Genomic DNA, 21,930 nt, shown 5'->3' with positions numbered 1-21,930 from the left:
TTTAAAATGATTATCCCTAAATATAATGTTCATTAAGCATATCTGGTTTTTCTCTGTTTTTTAATTATCATCCCATTCTCAACGTTGTTAAAATTGCAAATATTACCATTCTTTAATTTATTCCTTCCTCCAAGAAAATCGCCTCAAACCAGAACCACAACTAACATTAATGATATACAAATTAGGCATTCAACAAAAAACAAAAAAACACCTCTTCCCCATATTTTCAACAACAAGCCAAATCTGCTATCTAAAAAAACAGGCGATAGTTTCATTTACCATTAAGCAATTAATATCAACATTTAAGTAGTGTAAGGATGTGGACAATGTACTGCGTGAATTACATCTAACTCACACCTATATCTAAAGACAAATATGTAATACAGGTACTAATTATGCACTTACAACAGCCAACAAAAATCACAACACTTAGCGCCACCACCACTACAACCACCCCTCCTGACCCCTCCCCCTCAACTTCCTCAGAGGCAGCGCAAAACAGGATACCGGACCTTCCCAAAATAATATAGCCCCACAACAGCACACTAACTCAATGTTCAGAGATGTGTCAATCAACTATGTATAAGGGAAGGAACTTGCACATCAACATTAATGTACACGATGCTAACACTACCAGTGATTTGCTATACACTACTCACTATACAAACCAAACCCTTTTCTGTGTGTAGATATACTATTGAAACATGTAGTGTACTGCACAGTGGATGCAACCATATTATCTGAGACACTGGGGAATATTTCACTCATGTAGCTGTGTTGTCTCCCCCCTTGAAGCAGAAGCGGGGTGGGCTGGTCCAACGTATGCAACTCCAGGGTAAGACTATAAATAATTAGCCTACGCCTTGGGCGTGGTTCACTTCTGCAGAGAGAAGAGACTCTGCCACAGCGAAGGTCCTCACCCTGCCACGTGGCTGCCGATTGCGAACTCAGCGCCACAGCAATGCAGGCTTATGTCTGTATCAACCATTGCCTTTGATCTACACTGCGGACAGCAGGGTTCAGAACTTTAATTCAGCTTTATATCTACACTACGGACAGCATTGAAGTCAGCCTTGATTTATGTAAGGCAGAGACAATTCTACTCTATGTTCTCAGACTTTGTTAAAATAAGTGACAACAATTCTTCGTGGATATCTGTGCTCACTACTGCCTTCAATAATATCTGTGCTGACTACTGCCTTTGATCTACAATGTAGCCAGTAGAGGTTCCAACTTGATACCAGTTGCGCATCAGTACTACAGACAACACTGAATTCAGTCTTGATTCATTTAATGCAGAGACAATTTTACTGTGTCCTCAGATTTTGTTAATATATGTGACAAAAAAGCATTCCTCGATGTCTGTGTCAACTACTGACTTCAATCTACACTGCGAACAGCAGGGTTCACAACTTGAATTCAGCTTTGCATCTACACTACGGACAGCAGGGAATTCAGCCTTAATTTATTTAAAGCAGAGGCAATTGTACAGTATGTATTTAGATGTTGTTAAAATAAGTGACAATAATCATTCGTCGATATCTGTGCTCACTACTCCTTAGGCAATTTAACCTTGATTTATTTAATGCAGCAACAATTGTACTGTTTGTGTTCTGATTTTGTTAAAATAAGTGACAAAAATAATTGTACTTTATGTCCTCAGATTTTGTTAAAGGATACGGCAAAAAGAATTTCTTGATGTTTGTGATGACTACTGCCTTCGATCTACATTGTGAGGGCTCACAATTCAGGAGGAATGGCGATAATACTTGACGCATTCCTGTAGGCAAGAGACATTGTAACACATCGACCCGCCCGAACCACGAATCATTGCAGGGTGGGCACACGCTGAGTTCTTCAGGTACCACTAACTCACTGCACCACAAGTCATCACCCCGTGGCCTTATTAAAGAAGAATTCACTAGGCAAAAAACATTGCTCCCAGTGCGGCCTGCCCTTACCACGCATCATCGCAGGTTTGGCACACACTCAGTGCCAAAGGTACTACTAACTCAGTGTATACAGGCAGAATTCAACAGCCAAAAGACATTGGTCCAAACGCACCTCCCCCGCACCACGCATTATCTAAGGATACGTACAAGCTCAGCACCAAAGATACTACTAACTCAGTGCACCATAAATCACCACAAAGAAGAGTGAACAGTTTTATTTCACAGTCAGACATACTGTCCCTTTTAAATGGAATTCATGCACAATTCAATTGACAAAAGACATTACTCCAATTACTGTGCCCCCGACCACGCATTATCGCAGGACTTGTACAGGATAAGCGCCAAAGGTACTAGTAACTCATTGCACCAAAACTCATCATCACGTGGCGTTACTAAGGCAGATTTCACAAGATAAAAAACATTACTATCAGTACCGCCTGCCCAGACCACGCATCATTGCAGGCTCCACAGAACCTTGTTGTTCAGGTGCCACTAACTCAGTACAAACCAAACTAAGTATAACACCTTTCAAACCTATTCAATATCCCTTTAGTATGCTTCCTTCAAAAACTTCTTTTATATCACTTATAGATTTTGTTGAATAATAAAATTCATGCTGCAAGTGCAAAGATACACTTAATGTCAGTCTACACTGTGGACAGCACGGGTCATAATTTGAACTATAATGTCCCTGAAATATAAATATTTCGACAATGTATTCCATATATAACCTATCTTTCATTTCAATCATGATTACAGATGATGCAGTCCAGCCTAAGATTTACACTGCGGACAGCAGGGTTTACAACTTGAATTCAGCTTTGCATCTACACTATAGACAGTAGGGAATTCAGCCTTGATTTACTTAATGCAGAGACAATTATACTGTATGCATTTAGATTTTGTTAAAATAAGTGACAAAAGCATTCTTCTGTAACTGTGCTGACTACTGCCTTCGATGTACACTTCGGACAGTAGGGTTCACAACTTTAATTTAGCTTTGGATCTAGAATACAGACAGCATTAAATTCAGCCTCGATTTGTTTATGGCAGAGACAAAAAATACTGCTGTGACACTGCTTATATGCGCAAACATTTTCAATCCCTGCATCCTGTGAACTACGCTCACAAAGAATGTAGAAGACTGCGCCAAAATGTACCTCTACCACCAGCAATACCAAGAACCTCTGGGGCATCACCTTCAACATCGCCACCAGACATACGTTCCCAATTTGGGAAAGTTAGAATGCACTGCATGAAGTGCAATGGTTAAATTTGTTATGGGAAGCAATAATAGACCTAGCTTGCACAGCAATTAATAACCATCAATGCTAGTTAATTTTTTGCCCCTCAAAGTTCATGTAGTTCAGTATGCAAGAGTCAATGCTTTGAGTGCAGCCTGTTCAGACCACGCATCATCGCAGGATGAGCACACTATAAACACCAGACATACTACTAACTCAGTACACCATAAATAATCGCCACAAGCCCTTTTTACGGCAAAATTCAATAGTCAAAACACATTTTTACCAGTGCGATCTGCTTGAACCAGGCATCATCGCAAGCATAGCATAGATGTTGTGTTGATTGAGTGGAAGATGAATAATGTGAAAAAATAAGAAAGGCTGCAAATGTGGAAGTTATCCACTGCCATTCACGAGTTGTAGTTACTAAGAAGGCTCAATAAAGGATACAAAAATAGAGGATTTGATAACCATAGACCATACTGGCTCTTTTTTTTAATATTGGCAGCCTTTCATTAAGGTTTTTATTATACATGAACGGCAGGAAGGGCCCAAATTATCCACTGCCATTGATGAGTAATAGTTATGAAGAAGGCTCAATAAAGGGCCTACACTTTGAATTCCAATTTGAAGAAAAATAATTGATAATCCCCGCTAAGAAAGGCAGCAACTGTGCAAATTTCTCACTCCCTTCTGGCTGAGCAATATCTACATGAAAAAGGTTTGATAAAGGGACATGAATTTGAATCAGAATATGAAATTGAAGAGTATATGATAATGTCAGCCAAGAAAGGAAGGAAGTGTGCAAATTTCACACTGCCATCGCCTGGGTTAGTAGCTACAACAATAAGGTTCGATAAAGGGCCTTTGAATCAGAATATGAAATTGAAGAAAAATTGATAAGCCCAGGCAAGAAAGGCAGTAATTGTGCAAACTTCCCACTGTCTCTGGCCGGGGCAGTAGCTACAATAAAAAGGTACGATAAACGGCCTTCATTTTGAATATGGATATTAAATAGAAGATTAGTTAACCATAGTAAAGAAAGGTAGAAAGTAGGTGTGTTAGTGCGTGTACATGATGTGTTGATTAGGTGGAAGATAAAAAAGGTGAAAAATAAGAAAGAAAGCAGACGCACAAACTACCCACTGCTTTGTAAAGAAAGTGGGGGTTTTGTTTTCCAGTCCATTACACAGACTGTGCGTCGGATTGTGCAGTGGGAGCCTGAGAAATGTGTATTTCATCTAAGGAGTTTAGCGAGTGCACAAAGTACACACACTGTGCGGTAGATAGGACGCAAAAAAGGATGCAAGTGTACAAATTACCCACTGCCATTCATGGGTAGTAGTTATGAAGAAGGTTCAATAAAGGGCCTGAACTTTGAATTACTTCAAGAACAATTGATAACCCCGGTCAAAAAAAGTCTGCAGGTGTGCAAATTTCCCACTGCTTTCGGCCGCGGTAGTAGTAGAACAGAAAGGCTCAATAAAGGGCCTTGACTTTGAATCAGTTCATCAGTTATTTCATACACATCAATTTTCTCGTTAGCAGTATCAGAATTAATTTGTTCTAAAGTTTCAACATAATTTAATGCTTCTAGAAAGTGTGTATCAAAGCTTTCATCTTTGAAATCATAGCTCATGTCTTGAGCTCTAATTTCCCCCCTTCACTCTCATTTCCTGTGATAAATACGATTATTTCTTGAATTACACTTGAGGTAATATCCAAAATCTCCTCAGTATGAGGCTGTTCTCTTTCCATAATTTTTTCTTTATGTTGTTGCTCCTTGTATACAAATATAAACAGTTAATTTTATCAGTTTTCATAATATATGAATTCCAAACAAGCGTTTTCGCCTATTTTGGCTTACAAAAATTATTATATAAAGACCATTATCTAATAACAATTCATTAGTAAAGTTTTACCCATTTACAAAGTTATATAAATATAATTACTTATGAGTATATTATGTTCTTATGTTTCTTAAATTTTGAAATCAGTCATTCCTTATGACTTTAGGAAAAGGCTCAGGCTGTTATAGCTAAATACAGGACTAAAAAATGTAGAATATGTCTATTCACCTTACCCATTCCAAAATAGTATTGTTTCCACTTTGGTTAGAACAAAAAGGTTAGATAAAGGGCATGGGTTTGAATCAGAATATATTATTCAAGGATAATTGATAAGCCTAGCCAAAAAAAGGCAGCAAGTTGGTTTGTGTTATGTGTAGATGATGTGTTGATTGAGAAGATAATAAAGGTGAAAAATTAGAAAGGCTGAAGAAGTGCAAAGTACCCATCGCCTTGTCAGGGAAGTGGATGTTTGGTTTCACACCTCATTATACAGATAGATTGTCGAATTTCGTAGTGGAGTCTGAGAAATGACTACCACATAAAACTAAGGAATGTAAGTGTACTAAGTTACCACTGCGGCGGTAGGGCTGAAAAATTACAACACCGGGCCCATTTCAGGGACTCTATTTTGAATTACAATAATACTTGTCAAAGGCAGCAATAAATGTAGTAGGTAGGTGTATTTGAGGTAGTGGATGTAAAATAAGGTGAAAAGGAAGAAAGGTAGCAGAAGTGGAAAAAACCTACTGTCTTGTAAAGGAAATGGGTGTTTTGTTTTCCAGTACATTACAGAGTATTCGTCGGATTCTGCAGTGGGAGCATAAAAAATGGTTGTTAACCATAGGCAAGAAAGGCATAAAGTAGGTGTGTGTGTGTGTACGTGTAGATAATGTGTTGATTGAGTGGAAGATGAATAATGTAAAAAATAACGGCTGCAACGTCACCAAGTACATAAAGAGCAGCTCTCTAAACATGAAGTCGTACAAAATGAAGGTACTCATCCTCAGACCCACCCTCTCAGCCTCGGATGACTTACGCTAGCTGAGTACATTGTGGATAGTACCAACACCTATCAAGCATGTGCACAACCTAGGATTCATCCTCAACTCCTCTCTTTGTATGTGTAAGCAAGTCTACACCGTCTCCTCGTACTGCTATAGCACCCTCCACATGCTCTGCAACATTTACAATTGGATTGTAAACAAAAGAAAAACAGTGATACAGTCCTTCATGAGCAACGGACTACACAGTGGCTAAACACTGTATATGGGAATTCCTTCCAACCATGTACAACACTTACAACAAGTCCAAAAGACCTCCACCTGAGTGATGATCAATGTCCTCTGCTGCAGCCACATCATTCACCACCTGATACACCTACACAGCCTTAATACCAAGAATAGTATCATCTTCAAGCTGCTCACCCTCACTTATAAAATACTCTACAATGCCAGAGTAATCTACCTTAACAGTAGCAATCCTAAAAAGGCCAAATTTTGATCTTAACATTTTGACTTTAAAAATATTAGGTAAGATTTTGGTAACTCTTTAGGCAAATGTAGCTTATAAACTAATTTTCTATCATTACAATGTATCCAAGCTTCTACAACATCCAAGATGTTGTAGAAGGTCCATTATGAAAAATAATTGCAACAGTTACAAAAGTTCTTCCTGATATTGAAACTTGACCAGCTGCAACATTTTCATTGAAAATATCCAATATTGTTATTGGCTGCAAAAGTGCAAATTACCTAGTGTGTTTAGTTGGGGAAGTAGTTACAACAAAAAGGCTCGATAAAGGGCCTTGTCTTTGAATTAGAATATGAAATTGAAGAATAATTGATAACCCCAGCGAAAAAAGGCAGCAAGTAAGTGTGTGTACGTGTGGATGGTGTCTAGATCGAGTAGAAGATGAATTAGGTGAAAAATAAGAAAGGCTACAGATATGCAAACTACTCTCTGCCTTGTCAGGGAAGTGGATCTTTTGATATCCTTTTTATTATACAGAGAGGGTGTCGTATTCCGCAGTGGGAGGCTGAGAATTGACTAGCACATCTAAGGAAGCAAAGCAAGTGTACTAAGTTCCCATTGTGGGCCATAGAGTTTAAAAAGAAGAACACCCAACCCTTTTCAGGGTCTCTACTTTGAATTAGAATAATAGTTGGCAAAGACAGTCAAGAAAGGCAGCAGGTAGGTGTGTTTGTGCTAGTGGATACAGAATAAGGTGAAAATTAATAACAACAGGAGATGTGGAAACTACCGACGGCTTTGTAAAGGAAGTGGTTGTTTAGTTTTCTAGTCCATTACACAGACTGTGCGTCAGATTCTGTAGTGGGAGCCTGAGAAGTGGGTATCACATCTAAGCAAACAGTGCCAGTGCAGAAAGTACAGTCACTGTGCGGTAGAAATGACAGAAGAAAGGACACAAGTGTGCAAATTATGCACTGGTATTCACGGTTTATAGTTAGCATGAAGGCTGAATAAAGGGTCTGCATTTTGAATTTGAATTAATTTTGAATAATTCATAACTCCAGCCAAGAAAGGCAGCAAGTGTGCAAATTTTCCACTGCCTTTGGACGGGGTAGTTTTTACAATAAAAAAGTTTGATAAATTTCTAATAACTAATGTTAAGGATAGTAACGCTTCTGTTAGTTGTTTTTGATGAGGTTGATAGACTGTTTCGCGTAACACAAAAGTTATTCACAATAAATGCATAGAAATTTAAGTTTACCAATTTGAAGATCAATATGTGAGCATGGACTGTTTGCTGAAGATGCTGTTGCAGTAGTTGATGTGCTTGATGCAGCAGGAAGTCGGTTGTTCTGCAATCTCTGTGTTGCAGTGAAGCTAAGTTGTTTGGGGTGCAAGTTGTTTAAGTGTTGCACTATATTTGCTGTGCCAAAGGAGGATTTTTTTGATTGATCACACCTTGAAAAAGTTGTTTGGTAAATTTAACAGGTTACTAATGGTTGGTGTTATTTCAGTTAGTATGTGTGTGGACTTTGCTGGAATCTTTAAGGTACACATTAGAGCTTTCATAATACAGAAACACTTTATACTTAGTGACGTCCAATTCTATTTTGTGAAGAACTGTTTAATTCTACATCGGCCTTTAGAACTAGTGGGAGGGTAGCATTTTAAAGTATTTGATAGGTTACACTACATGTGTGCATGGAAAACGTAGCATGGTTACGCATGGGCATCGTCTCACAGAAAACGTAACATTCAGGATTGTGAAAGCTTGAGATAGTAATCTTTTTAGAGTTGGAGCAGAGTTCCTGTAACATTGATACTTAATTTTCTTTTTGAAATTCAGCAATTATTTTGTTTACCTGTTGAAATATACATTTAAATGTACCTCTTTGAAGGTCAAGAAGTACCACTGCTCCTCTACACAATATTTTTCAATAGAATGAATGAAATTTTTACACCACTATTTCATAGTCCTAATGCAAAAGGTGTGTTTTGACTCAACAAAATGAATTTTTTGTTACATATATAGGCAGTAACAAGTAAGTATGATTTACATTTCCTTTTATGGATTGAAGGTGGTTATCTGCTGCATTCGAAACATTGGGGCTGCTGAAAAGAAAGTGAAAAGTAAGTTGTAATTAATATTGCATGGTTTAAAGATGAATAGGTTGTTGATATAAAAACTTTATAAGTATTTATATACTAAACATAGTTCCAGGGTCAGAATATGCGGTTTCATAATCTGGATATCGGCACACAAATTAGTTTTGTTCAGTGCCAGTAACTACTGTGGAAGTTTGTGCTTTTTAAAACCAAAAATATTTTTGGTTTTTTCCAAAGTTTGTTATAATGGTGAGGGCACAGCAGCTTCCACTGCAATAACGTTTTAGAAACACGATGCCAAAAGAAGTAGCGCAATGACAAAACTAAAAAGCTGACCATCAATTTTAGACTTACTGCCTTTGCCAATGTTTGTTTAATTTTGCTTTCCATACTCTTTTTGAAACTAGTTACAGAGATTTTCCATAATGAAATTTTTGAGAAATAGTATAGATCCACACGTTACTAAAAGATTCTGCAAAAAAATGGTAAGTGAAATTTTATAGTAGTTTAGCAAAATGTTTTTTTCCTGCGTTCTATTTTTTATGAGCATTTTAGTTTGAAAGGAAAGAATCATCAATCTTGCTTTTAGGCTTCTGCAATTATTTGCATCAAATGGCATTCGAATCAAAAGGGACGCATGCGGTGTTATCCATACGGAGCAGGGAGGCCAAAGTAACTGATATACATTGTTTTTAATTGATCAACATACAAAGGAGGACAGCCTCTACAAACCATATGCCGGATACATATCAGCTTTCCGTGCTTGGCCACTATTTTTTTTTTTACCCCGAATATACCAAGATATCAAGGTATCCTTCTGGTGGCTCCTCTGGACACCCTATATCTTGACTCCATTAAGAGAGCAGGTTAATTTGAAAACCTAGCAAAGATCATATGGCTGAGATACCCGCCACCCCCTCTCAACACAATCCCCAAATGAGGGAAACCGGAAACAGTTCTTGAAGTTTTTGGAAGTGGGAGGGAGTGACCCTCCTGGCCGTATTTATTAAAAACAAAAAATTAAAACATTTAAACATTAATGTACAATTTCATACCACACTGCGATGTTTGGCTAACCTTAACAGATTCTCTAATACAGAGGTTCTCCTAGCCGATCTAACATCCGATCTAACAACATTGCTCCCAGTGCGGCCTGCCCTTACCACGCATCATCGCAGGTTTGGCACACACTCAGTGCCAAAGGTACTACTAACTCAGTGTATACAGGCAGAATTCAACAGCCAAAAGACATTGGTCCAAACGCACCTCCCCCGCACCACGCATTATCTAAGGATACGTACAAGCTCAGCACCAAAGATACTACTAACTCAGTGCACCATAAATCATCACAAAGAAGAGTGAACAGTTTTATTTCACAGTCAGACATACTGTCCCTTTTAAATGGAATTCATGCACAATTCAATTGACAAAAGACATTACTCCAATTACTGTGCCCCCGACCACGCATTATCGCAGGACTTGTACAGGATAAGCGCCAAAGGTACTAGTAACTCATTGCACCAAAACTCATCATCACGTGGCGTTACTAAGGCAGATTTCACAAGATAAAAAACATTACTATCAGTACCGCCTGCCCAGACCACGCATCATTGCAGGCTCCACAGAACCTTGTTGTTCAGGTGCCACTAACTCAGTACAAACCAAACTAAGTATAACACCTTTCAAACCTATTCAATATCCCTTTAGTATGCTTCCTTCAAAAACTTCTTTTATATCACTTATAGATTTTGTTGAATAATAAAATTCATGCTGCAAGTGCAAAGATACACTTAATGTCAGTCTACACTGTGGACAGCACGGGTCATAATTTGAACTATAATGTCCCTGAAATATAAATATTTCGACAATGTATTCCATATATAACCTATCTTTCATTTCAATCATGATTACAGATGATGCAGTCCAGCCTAAGATTTACACTGCGGACAGCAGGGTTTACAACTTGAATTCAGCTTTGCATCTACACTATAGACAGTAGGGAATTCAGCCTTGATTTACTTAATGCAGAGACAATTATACTGTATGCATTTAGATTTTGTTAAAATAAGTGACAAAAGCATTCTTCTGTAACTGTGCTGACTACTGCCTTCGATGTACACTTCGGACAGTAGGGTTCACAACTTTAATTTAGCTTTGGATCTAGAATACAGACAGCATTAAATTCAGCCTCGATTTGTTTATGGCAGAGACAAAAAATACTGCTGTGACACTGCTTATATGCGCAAACATTTTCAATCCCTGCATCCTGTGAACTACGCTCACAAAGAATGTAGAAGACTGCGCCAAAATGTACCTCTACCACCAGCAATACCAAGAACCTCTGGGGCATCACCTTCAACATCGCCACCAGACATACGTTCCCAATTTGGGAAAGTTAGAATGCACTGCATGAAGTGCAATGGTTAAATTTGTTATGGGAAGCAATAATAGACCTAGCTTGCACAGCAATTAATAACCATCAATGCTAGTTAATTTTTTGCCCCTCAAAGTTCATGTAGTTCAGTATGCAAGAGTCAATGCTTTGAGTGCAGCCTGTTCAGACCACGCATCATCGCAGGATGAGCACACTATAAACACCAGACATACTACTAACTCAGTACACCATAAATAATCGCCACAAGCCCTTTTTACGGCAAAATTCAATAGTCAAAACACATTTTTACCAGTGCGATCTGCTTGAACCAGGCATCATCGCAAGCATAGCATAGATGTTGTGTTGATTGAGTGGAAGATGAATAATGTGAAAAAATAAGAAAGGCTGCAAATGTGGAAGTTATCCACTGCCATTCACGAGTTGTAGTTACTAAGAAGGCTCAATAAAGGATACAAAAATAGAGGATTTGATAACCATAGACCATACTGGCTCTTTTTTTTAATATTGGCAGCCTTTCATTAAGGTTTTTATTATACATGAACGGCAGGAAGGGCCCAAATTATCCACTGCCATTGATGAGTAATAGTTATGAAGAAGGCTCAATAAAGGGCCTACACTTTGAATTCCAATTTGAAGAAAAATAATTGATAATCCCCGCTAAGAAAGGCAGCAACTGTGCACATTTCTCACTCCCTTCTGGCTGAGCAATATCTACATGAAAAAGGTTTGATAAAGGGACATGAATTTGAATCAGAATATGAAATTGAAGAGTATATGATAATGTCAGCCAAGAAAGGAAGGAAGTGTGCAAATTTCACACTGCCATCGCCTGGGTTAGTAGCTACAACAATAAGGTTCGATAAAGGGCCTTTGAATCAGAATATGAAATTGAAGAAAAATTGATAAGCCCAGGCAAGAAAGGCAGTAATTGTGCAAACTTCCCACTGTCTCTGGCCGGGGCAGTAGCTACAATAAAAAGGTACGATAAACGGCCTTCATTTTGAATATGGATATTAAATAGAAGATTAGTTAACCATAGTAAAGAAAGGTAGAAAGTAGGTGTGTTAGTGCGTGTACATGATGTGTTGATTAGGTGGAAGATAAAAAAGGTGAAAAATAAGAAAGAAAGCAGACGCACAAACTACCCACTGCTTTGTAAAGAAAGTGGGGGTTTTGTTTTCCAGTCCATTACACAGACTGTGCGTCGGATTGTGCAGTGGGAGCCTGAGAAATGTGTATTTCATCTAAGGAGTTTAGCGAGTGCACAAAGTACACACTCTGTGCGGTAGATAGGACGCAAAAAAGGATGCAAGTGTACAAATTACCCACTGCCATTCATGGGTAGTAGTTATGAAGAAGGTTCAATAAAGGGCCTGAACTTTGAATTACTTCAAGAACAATTGATAACCCCGGTGAAAAAAGTCTGCAGGTGTGCAAATTTCCCACTGCTTTCGGCCGCGGTAGTAGTAGAACAGAAAGGCTCAATAAAGGGCCTTGACTTTGAATCAGTTCATCAGTTATTTCATACACATCAATTTTCTCGTTAGCAGTATCAGAATTAATTTGTTCTAAAGTTTCAACATAATTTAATGCTTCTAGAAAGTGTGTATCAAAGCTTTCATCTTTGAAATCATAGCTCATGTCTTGAGCACTAATTTCCCCCCTTCACTCTCATTTCCTGTGATAAATACGATTATTTCTTGAATTACACTCGAGGTAATATCCAAAATCTCCTCAGTATGAGGCTGTTCTCTTTCCATAATTTTTTCTTTATGTTGTTGCTCCTTGTATACAAATATAAACAGTTAATTTTATCAGTTTTCATAATATATGAATTCCAAACAAGCGTTTTCGCCTATTTTGGCTTACAAAAATTATTATATAAAAACCATTATCTAATAACAATTCATTAGTAAAGTTTTACCCATTTACAAAGTTATATAAATATAATTACTTATGAGTATATTATGTTCTTATGTTTCTTAAATTTTGAAATCAGTCATTCCTTATGACTTTAGGAAAAGGCTCAGGCTGTTATAGCTAAATACAGGACTAAAAAATGTAGAATATGTCTATTCACCTTACCCATTCCAAAATAGTATTGTTTCCACTTTGGTTAGAACAAAAAGGTTAGATAAAGGGCATGGGTTTGAATCAGAATATAATATTCAAGGATAATTGATAAGCCTAGCCAAAAAAAGGCAGCAAGTTGGTTTGTGTTATGTGTAGATGATGTGTTGATTGAGAAGATAATAAAGGTGAAAAATTAGAAAGGCTGAAGAAGTGCAAAGTACCCATCGCCTTGTCAGGGAAGTGGATGTTTGGTTTCACACCTCATTATACAGATAGATTGTCGAATTTCGTAGTGGAGTCTGAGAAATGACTACCACATAAAACTAAGGAATGTAAGTGTACTAAGTTACCACTGCGGCGGTAGGGCTGAAAAATTACAACACCGGGCCCATTTCAGGGACTCTATTTTGAATTACAATAATACTTGTCAAAGGCAGCAATAAATGTAGTAGGTAGGTGTATTTGAGGTAGTGGATGTAAAATAAGGTGAAAAGGAAGAAAGGTAGCAGAAGTGGAAAAAACCTACTGTCTTGTAAAGGAAATGGGTGTTTTGTTTTCCAGTACATTACAGAGTATTCGTCGGATTCTGCAGTGGGAGCATAAAAAATGGTTGTTAACCATAGGCAAGAAAGGCATAAAGTAGGTGTGTGTGTGTGTACGTGTAGATAATGTGTTGATTGAGTGGAAGATGAATAATGTAAAAAATAACGGCTGCAACGTCACCAAGTACATAAAGAGCAGCTCTCTAAACATGAAGTCGTACAAAATGAAGGTACTCATCCTCAGACCCACCCTCTCAGCCTCGGATGACTTACGCTAGCTGAGTACATTGTGGATAGTACCAACACCTATCAAGCATGTGCACAACCTAGGATTCATCCTCAACTCCTCTCTTTGTATGTGTAAGCAAGTCTACACCGTCTCCTCGTACTGCTATAGCACCCTCCACATGCTCTGCAACATTTACAATTGGATTGTAAACAAAAGAAAAACAGTGATACAGTCCTTCATGAGCAACGGACTACACAGTGGCTAAACACTGTATATGGGAATTCCTTCCAACCATGTACAACACTTACAACAAGTCCAAAAGACCTCCACCTGAGTGATGATCAATGTCCTCTGCTGCAGCCACATCATTCACCACCTGATACACCTACACAGCCTTAATACCAAGAATAGTATCATCTTCAAGCTGCTCACCCTCACTTATAAAATACTCTACAATGCCAGAGTAATCTACCTTAACAGTAGCAATCCTAAAAAGGCCAAATTTTGATCTTAACATTTTGACTTTAAAAATATTAGGTAAGATTTTGGTAACTCTTTAGGCAAATGTAGCTTATAAACTAATTTTCTATCATTACAATGTATCCAAGCTTCTACAACATCCAAGATGTTGTAGAAGGTCCATTATGAAAAATAATTGCAACAGTTACAAAAGTTCTTCCTGATATTGAAACTTGACCAGCTGCAACATTTTCATTGAAAATATCCAATATTGTTATTGGCTGCAAAAGTGCAAATTACCTAGTGTGTTTAGTTGGGGAAGTAGTTACAACAAAAAGGCTCGATAAAGGGCCTTGTCTTTGAATTAGAATATGAAATTGAAGAATAATTGATAACCCCAGCGAAAAAAGGCAGCAAGTAAGTGTGTGTACGTGTGGATGGTGTCTAGATCGAGTAGAAGATGAATTAGGTGAAAAATAAGAAAGGCTACAGATATGCAAACTACTCTCTGCCTTGTCAGGGAAGTGGATCTTTTGATATCCTTTTTATTATACAGAGAGGGTGTCGTATTCCGCAGTGGGAGGCTGAGAATTGACTAGCACATCTAAGGAAGCAAAGCAAGTGTACTAAGTTCCCATTGTGGGCCATAGAGTTTAAAAAGAAGAACACCCAACCCTTTTCAGGGTCTCTACTTTGAATTAGAATAATAGTTGGCAAAGACAGTCAAGAAAGGCAGCAGGTAGGTGTGTTTGTGCTAGTGGATACAGAATAAGGTGAAAATTAATAACAACAGGAGATGTGGAAACTACCGACGGCTTTGTAAAGGAAGTGGTTGTTTAGTTTTCTAGTCCATTACACAGACTGTGCGTCAGATTCTGTAGTGGGAGCCTGAGAAGTGGGTATCACATCTAAGCAAACAGTGCCAGTGCAGAAAGTACAGTCACTGTGCGGTAGAAATGACAGAAGAAAGGACACAAGTGTGCAAATTATGCACTGGTATTCACGGTTTATAGTTAGCATGAAGGCTGAATAAAGGGTCTGCATTTTGAATTTGAATTAATTTTGAATAATTCATAACTCCAGCCAAGAAAGGCAGCAAGTGTGCAAATTTTCCACTGCCTTTGGACGGGGTAGTTTTTACAATAAAAAAGTTTGATAAATTTCTAATAACTAATGTTAAGGATAGTAACGCTTCTGTTAGTTGTTTTTGATGAGGTTGATAGACTGTTTCGCGTAACACAAAAGTTATTCACAATAAATGCATAGAAATTTAAGTTTACCAATTTGAAGATCAATATGTGAGCATGGACTGTTTGCTGAAGATGCTGTTGCAGTAGTTGATGTGCTTGATGCAGCAGGAAGTCGGTTGTTCTGCAATCTCTGTGTTGCAGTGAAGCTAAGTTGTTTGGGGTGCAAGTTGTTTAAGTGTTGCACTATATTTGCTGTGCCAAAGGAGGATTTTTTTGATTGATCACACCTTGAAAAAGTTGTTTGGTAAATTTAACAGGTTACTAATGGTTGGTGTTATTTCAGTTAGTATGTGTGTGGACTTTGCTGGAATCTTTAAGGTACACATTAGAGCTTTCATAATACAGAAACACTTTATACTTAGTGACGTCCAATTCTATTTTGTGAAGAACTGTTTAATTCTACATCGGCCTTTAGAACTAGTGGGAGGGTAGCATTTTAAAGTATTTGATAGGTTACACTACATGTGTGCATGGAAAACGTAGCATGGTTACGCATGGGCATCGTCTCACAGAAAACGTAACATTCAGGATTGTGAAAGCTTGAGATAGTAATCTTTTTAGAGTTGGAGCAGAGTTCCTGTAACATTGATACTTAATTTTCTTTTTGAAATTCAGCAATTATTTTGTTTACCTGTTGAAATATACATTTAAATGTACCTCTTTGAAGGTCAAGAAGTACCACTGCTCCTCTACACAATATTTTTCAATAGAATGAATGATATTTTTACACCACTATTTCATAGTCCTAATGCAAAAGGTGTGTTTTGACTCAACAAAATGAATGTTTTGTTACATATATAGGCAGTAACAAGTAAGTATGATTTACATTTCCTTTTATGGATTGAAGGTGGTCATCTGCTGCATTCGAAACATTGGGGCTGCTGAAAAGAAAGTGAAAAGTAAGTTGTAATTAATATTGCATGGTTTAAAGATGAATAGGTTGTTGATATAAAAACTTTATAAGTATTTATATACTAAACATAGTTCCAGGGTCAGAATATGCGGTTTCATAATCTGGATATCGGCACACAAATTAGTTTTGTTCAGTGCCAGTAACTACTGTGGAAGTTTGTGCTTTTTAAAACCAAAAATATTTTTGGTTTTTTCCAAAGTTTGTTATAATGGTGAGGGCACAGCAGCTTCCACTGCAATAACGTTTTAGAAACACGATGCCAAAAGAAGTAGCGCAATGACAAAACTAAAAAGCTGACCATCAATTTTAGACTTACTGCCTTTGCCAATGTTTGTTTAATTTTGCTTTCCATACTCTTTTTGAAACTAGTTACAGAGATTTTCCATAATGAAATTTTTGAGAAATAGTATAGATCCACACGTTACTAAAAGATTCTGCAAAAAAATGGTAAGTGAAATTTTATAGTAGTTTAGCAAAATGTTTTTTTCCTGCGTTCTATTTTTTATGAGCATTTTAGTTTGAAAGGAAAGAATCATCAATCTTGCTTTTAGGCTTCTGCAATTATTTGCATCAAATGGCATTCGAATCAAAAGGGACGCATGCGGTGTTATCCATACGGAGCAGGGAGGCCAAAGTAACTGATATACATTGTTTTTAATTGATCAACATACAAAGGAGGACAGCCTCTACAAACCATATGCCGGATACATATCAGCTTTCCGTGCTTGGCCACTATTTTTTTTTTTACCCCGAATATACCAAGATATCAAGGTATCCTTCTGGTGGCTCCTCTGGACACCCTATATCTTGACTCCATTAAGAGAGCAGGTTAATTTGAAAACCTAGCAAAGATCATATGGCTGAGATACCCGCCACCCCCTCTCAACACAATCCCCAAATGAGGGAAACCGGAAACAGTTCTTGAAGTTTTTTGAAGTGGGAGGGAGTGACCCTCCCGGCCGTATTTATTAAAAACAAAAAATTAAAACATTTAAACATTAATGTACAATTTCATACCACACTGCGATGTTTGGCTAACCTTAACAGATTCTCTAATACAGAGGTTCTCCTAGCCGATCTAACATCCTACAAAACATTTACTTGAAATATTGAAATTGTACATCCTAACGTTTAAGGGCCAACGGCAAGGTCGTAACCGGTGTCAAGATCCCTAACCAGACATACCCCGCCCACTTGGGAGGGGCGACAGCACTGAGGCGTACTCACGTGCAACTACTACAATTTCCCTTGTCTTGACGGGGGCACTTATCAACTCGACGCCAGTTAAAGGTCGTTCGAAGACTCGTGTGAGGTATCTAGAAGGTATCGTAGACCTCCCCCCAACCCCACACAACTTACCGCATCTGCCGTCGCAGATGTCACTGGCCCCGGGAAATTCCCCAGGAGGGGGCTGTAACTCCTCCTACACAGGAAGGGGCCTTGACCGCCTTTACTCTTCTTCCGGCGACCCATCCTTAGAAGGGACCGCCTCCCCGTTGAGGGGCCAAAGGCCACCTCCCCCGAGCGCTCCCATCCGTGTTGGGTGACGCCCACTCATAGGGATCTTCCAATTAGTGCTCACCGATCATGACCTTACCGCCTACCGCCTGACCGAAATAAATACGACAAGTGCTAACTAAACGAAACTATATTGGCCACTATGACCGAAAAACCTGTGTCTAAATGGACCTTAAATCCGACATTCTTTAATCATCAACTTGTAACATTATACCAATCTTTATTACACATCAAATATCAACATAACACAAAAACAACCTGAAAACGAAATAGATTAACTGCTCAACTTTATTAAAACAACTAGCTGTCCTCAGGGGCTGGTGGGTGGGTCAAAATTGGCTCTTCGTTCCGTCTCGAGCTCACGTGCAGCGGGGAGGTGCAGCTTCAGAGCACAGGAACAAGAGGATGTCTTCTGGTCTTGCGTCTCTTTTTATCCATCTTCCGGGCGGGCGTAAACCCGCCCCTGCCTGCCCCGAGGGCGTGGCCGGCGGCGTCCGTGTCTAGGCCAGCCCACTCAAGGGCGGGAAAAAGCGCGCCCCGGCTACGCCGCTTCGGGCATACCAGCCGAGACGCGCCTCCCGCCCAAAAATGGCTTCCCGGGGGGATCGAGGCACTCTGCCATACGTTCGGGGGGACCGAGTGGTCGCCCCTTTCCATATGGCTGAGATACCCGCCACCCCCTCTCAACACAATCCCCAAATGAGGGAAACCGGAAACAGTTCTTGAAGTTTTTGGAAGTGGGAGGGAGTGACCCTCCCGGCCGTATTTATTAAAAACAAAAAATTAAAACATTTAAACATTAATGTACAATTTCATACCACACTGCGATGTTTGGCTAACCTTAACAGATTCTCTAATACAGAGGTTCTCCTAGCCGATCTAACATCCTACAAAACATTTACTTGAAATATTGAAATTGTACATCCTAACGTTTAAGGGCCAACGGCAAGGTCGTAACCGGTGTCAAGATCCCTAACCAGACATACCCCGCCCACTTGGGAGGGGCGACAGCACTGAGGCGTACTCACGTGCAACTACTACAATTTCCCTTGTCTTGACGGGGGCACTTATCAACTCGACGCCAGTTAAAGGTCGTTCGAAGACTCGTGTGAGGTATCTAGAAGGTATCGTAGACCTCCCCCCAACCCCACACAACTTACCGCATCTGCCGTCGCAGATGTCACTGGCCCCGGGAAATTCCCCAGGAGGGGGCTGTAACCCCTCCTACACAGGAAGGGGCCTTGACCGCCTTTCCTCTTCTTCCGGCGACCCATCCTTAGAAGGGACCGCCTCCCCGTTGAGGGGCCAAAGGCCACCTCCCCCGAGCGCTCCCATCCGTGTTGGGTGACGCCCACTCATAGGGATCTTCCAATTAGTGCTCACCGATCATGACCTTACCGCCACAGGCCGGATAGTTGACCGGCTATCCGGACCCCCCAAAAAACTCCTACCTAAAGGTCATGTTTCAAAGATTTCAACCATGCTAAGAGGTCCCCTAAGAACAACTCATTCCCCACCCAAGACAAATGCACACCATCCCCCGAATACATCCTGTCATCATTAATACAGCTATGAGAAATAGAATGCAATGTCCTGGAACGGAACAACCTACTCACTTTATTGTTAAGCTTTCTAACAGAGTGATTCAAAGCAGGTATAGAGATAGCCCCCCGCCACACCTTTCGTGGAATCAAATGGGACCATGCAATTGTGCACCCCGGAACTCTCCTCGCCAACCAACTTACAGTGGAAAGCATTGCCTCCAGGAGTAGTCGTCTACCGATGGTGACCAAATCATTGCCCCCAACATGCACTATTACTATAGACGGCGGTGACCTTGTACGCCCTAACAAACCCTCAAAGAATGTTTGAAACTGGTCAATACAGAGACCGCCCCTTCCGTAGAAGGACATCCTGTACCCGTATTCCCCAGCTACGTGAATCATGTCACCTGCTTTGAATACGTCTGCGGCACGCCTCACGTATGAGTGGCCCACGACCCACACCTCCTTTTTCACAGCCGGTGATGTCTGACCCCTGGCCCGGTGTAGGGTCGACTGCATAGTCCGCCCCGCCTCGTAGGCTTGCGTAACTGAAACCAAACAAAAAACAAGAAGCGTGAGTACAAAGTACATAATTACAGCTTCACAACATGTGCAACCGCACATATCTTTTATAACAATTGGAGGACCAACGCCCCATTCGTTTCACTTGCTCAACATCAAGACCCCTGGCTGTAGCTTCCGTAGCAGCCCCTATCCGAAAGGAATGGGTCCCAAATTCGCCCGGGTTCAAGCCCGCAGCGGCAACTGACATCGCAAGCACCCGCTGAAACTGAAATTTCGTCAGTGGGGTGGCGTCCGCGTGTCTTAACAAAGTCCCCCCCATGATGCCACCCTTCGTGCTAGGTAATCCTCTAAACACTTTACCGGACATATGGAGGACCCAGGAATCCTGCGTACGACGACGCAGTCACCCATCCCATCTTGGTCAGTCTTAGACTTTACAAAGGAGACAGTCATCGTTTCTCCCCTGATCTGAACATGTTCCCGGCACAAACCCCCCGCCACATCCAGTTTGTTCCTTGCAACTAGTTCGCTTACTCGCATTGCTCCGTGAAATGCTAGCGTAAACGCGGCTCGGAACAGCACTGCCTCAAACTGAGATGAACATGTGGCAGGAAGTGTAGCCAACAACTGGGACAATCTATCCAAACCTATCGGGCGCCTTTCATCTACTCTGCGACCCTCAAGGCGTTGCCACCCACGCAGCGCTTTCTGTACAACGAAAGACGCTGTTGGGTCCTGGATAGCGTGTGCTCTGGCAACAAAGGAAATGGCAGCACGATGCCTCTGGGCCGTAGCCACCGATTTCCCAGCCCTACGTAAGGACATCAGGAAATTCACCACCCATTCCTCATGACCCCAAAGTTGCTCTCTATCACTCCCCAAAAAGGCTAAATAGGCCCGAAACGCCCCTTCATATGCCTTCCTCGTCCTTGGTGCTAGACTCTCTCCCATGAGGTGACGAAGTTCGGGGCACCGAGAGACCAGAGAGCTTCGGTAAAGGGTGCCGGCTCCGGGTCCGCTGAGGGAAGGAAACCCGAAAAAGCCTGCATTTGAAAACGAGACAGTGCGTCAGCTGCCTGATTCATCACCCCTGGCACATGTTTTGCTCTGAATAGCACGTTCAATTGCATACATAGTAACACAATTTCTTTAAGCAGCCTTAAGATCAGTTTACAACGTGCTGCCTGACTATTGATGCACTCGACCACGGTCATATTGTCCGACCAAAATATGACCGAGTGATTTTTGAACCCATCGGGCCATGTTCTCAAGGCCACCAAGACGGGAAACAGTTCGAGGAAAGCAATATTACTCGTCAGACCCCTCTCATGCCACCAAGTCGGCCATCTTTGTGCCGGCCATTTCGTGCCGAAAATGGCGCCAAAACCTATGCTTCCCGCAGAATCTGTCCATAGCCCCAGCTCCTCAGAAGACACGGCTGGTTTATTCCAGACGATTCTACCATTGAAATCCGCCAAGAATGCTGACCAAATACGCATGTCCTGGCGGATCTCGGCCGATAGTCTCGTGCGATGATGGCCTTCTTTAAGGCCGACCATCGCTTGGGCAATTGAACGGGAAAAGGGGCGGGCCATTGGTATTACCCTCAGGGCAAAATTCAACTGTCCCACCACCTGCTGTAATTGTTGCAGCGTAACTTTTGATGCATTTATACACAGTTGCAGCGCAGCCCTGAACTTCAACACTTTCTCGGCTGGCAAACGGAAACACCCCTCAATGGAGTCCAACTCGATCCCCAGAAACTCGAGGCAAGTCGTAGGACCCACTGTTTTACCCGGCGCCAATGGCACACCTAACTGTTTCATCAACACACAAAATTCGGCCAAGGCCCGGCCACAT

This window comes from Lissotriton vulgaris, chromosome 2_1 (genome assembly GCF_964263255.1).
Source record: "Lissotriton vulgaris chromosome 2_1, aLisVul1.2, whole genome shotgun sequence".
NCBI classification, from domain to species: Eukaryota; Metazoa; Chordata; class Amphibia; order Caudata; family Salamandridae; genus Lissotriton; species Lissotriton vulgaris.
Note: the sequence above shows the minus strand (reverse complement) of the source record.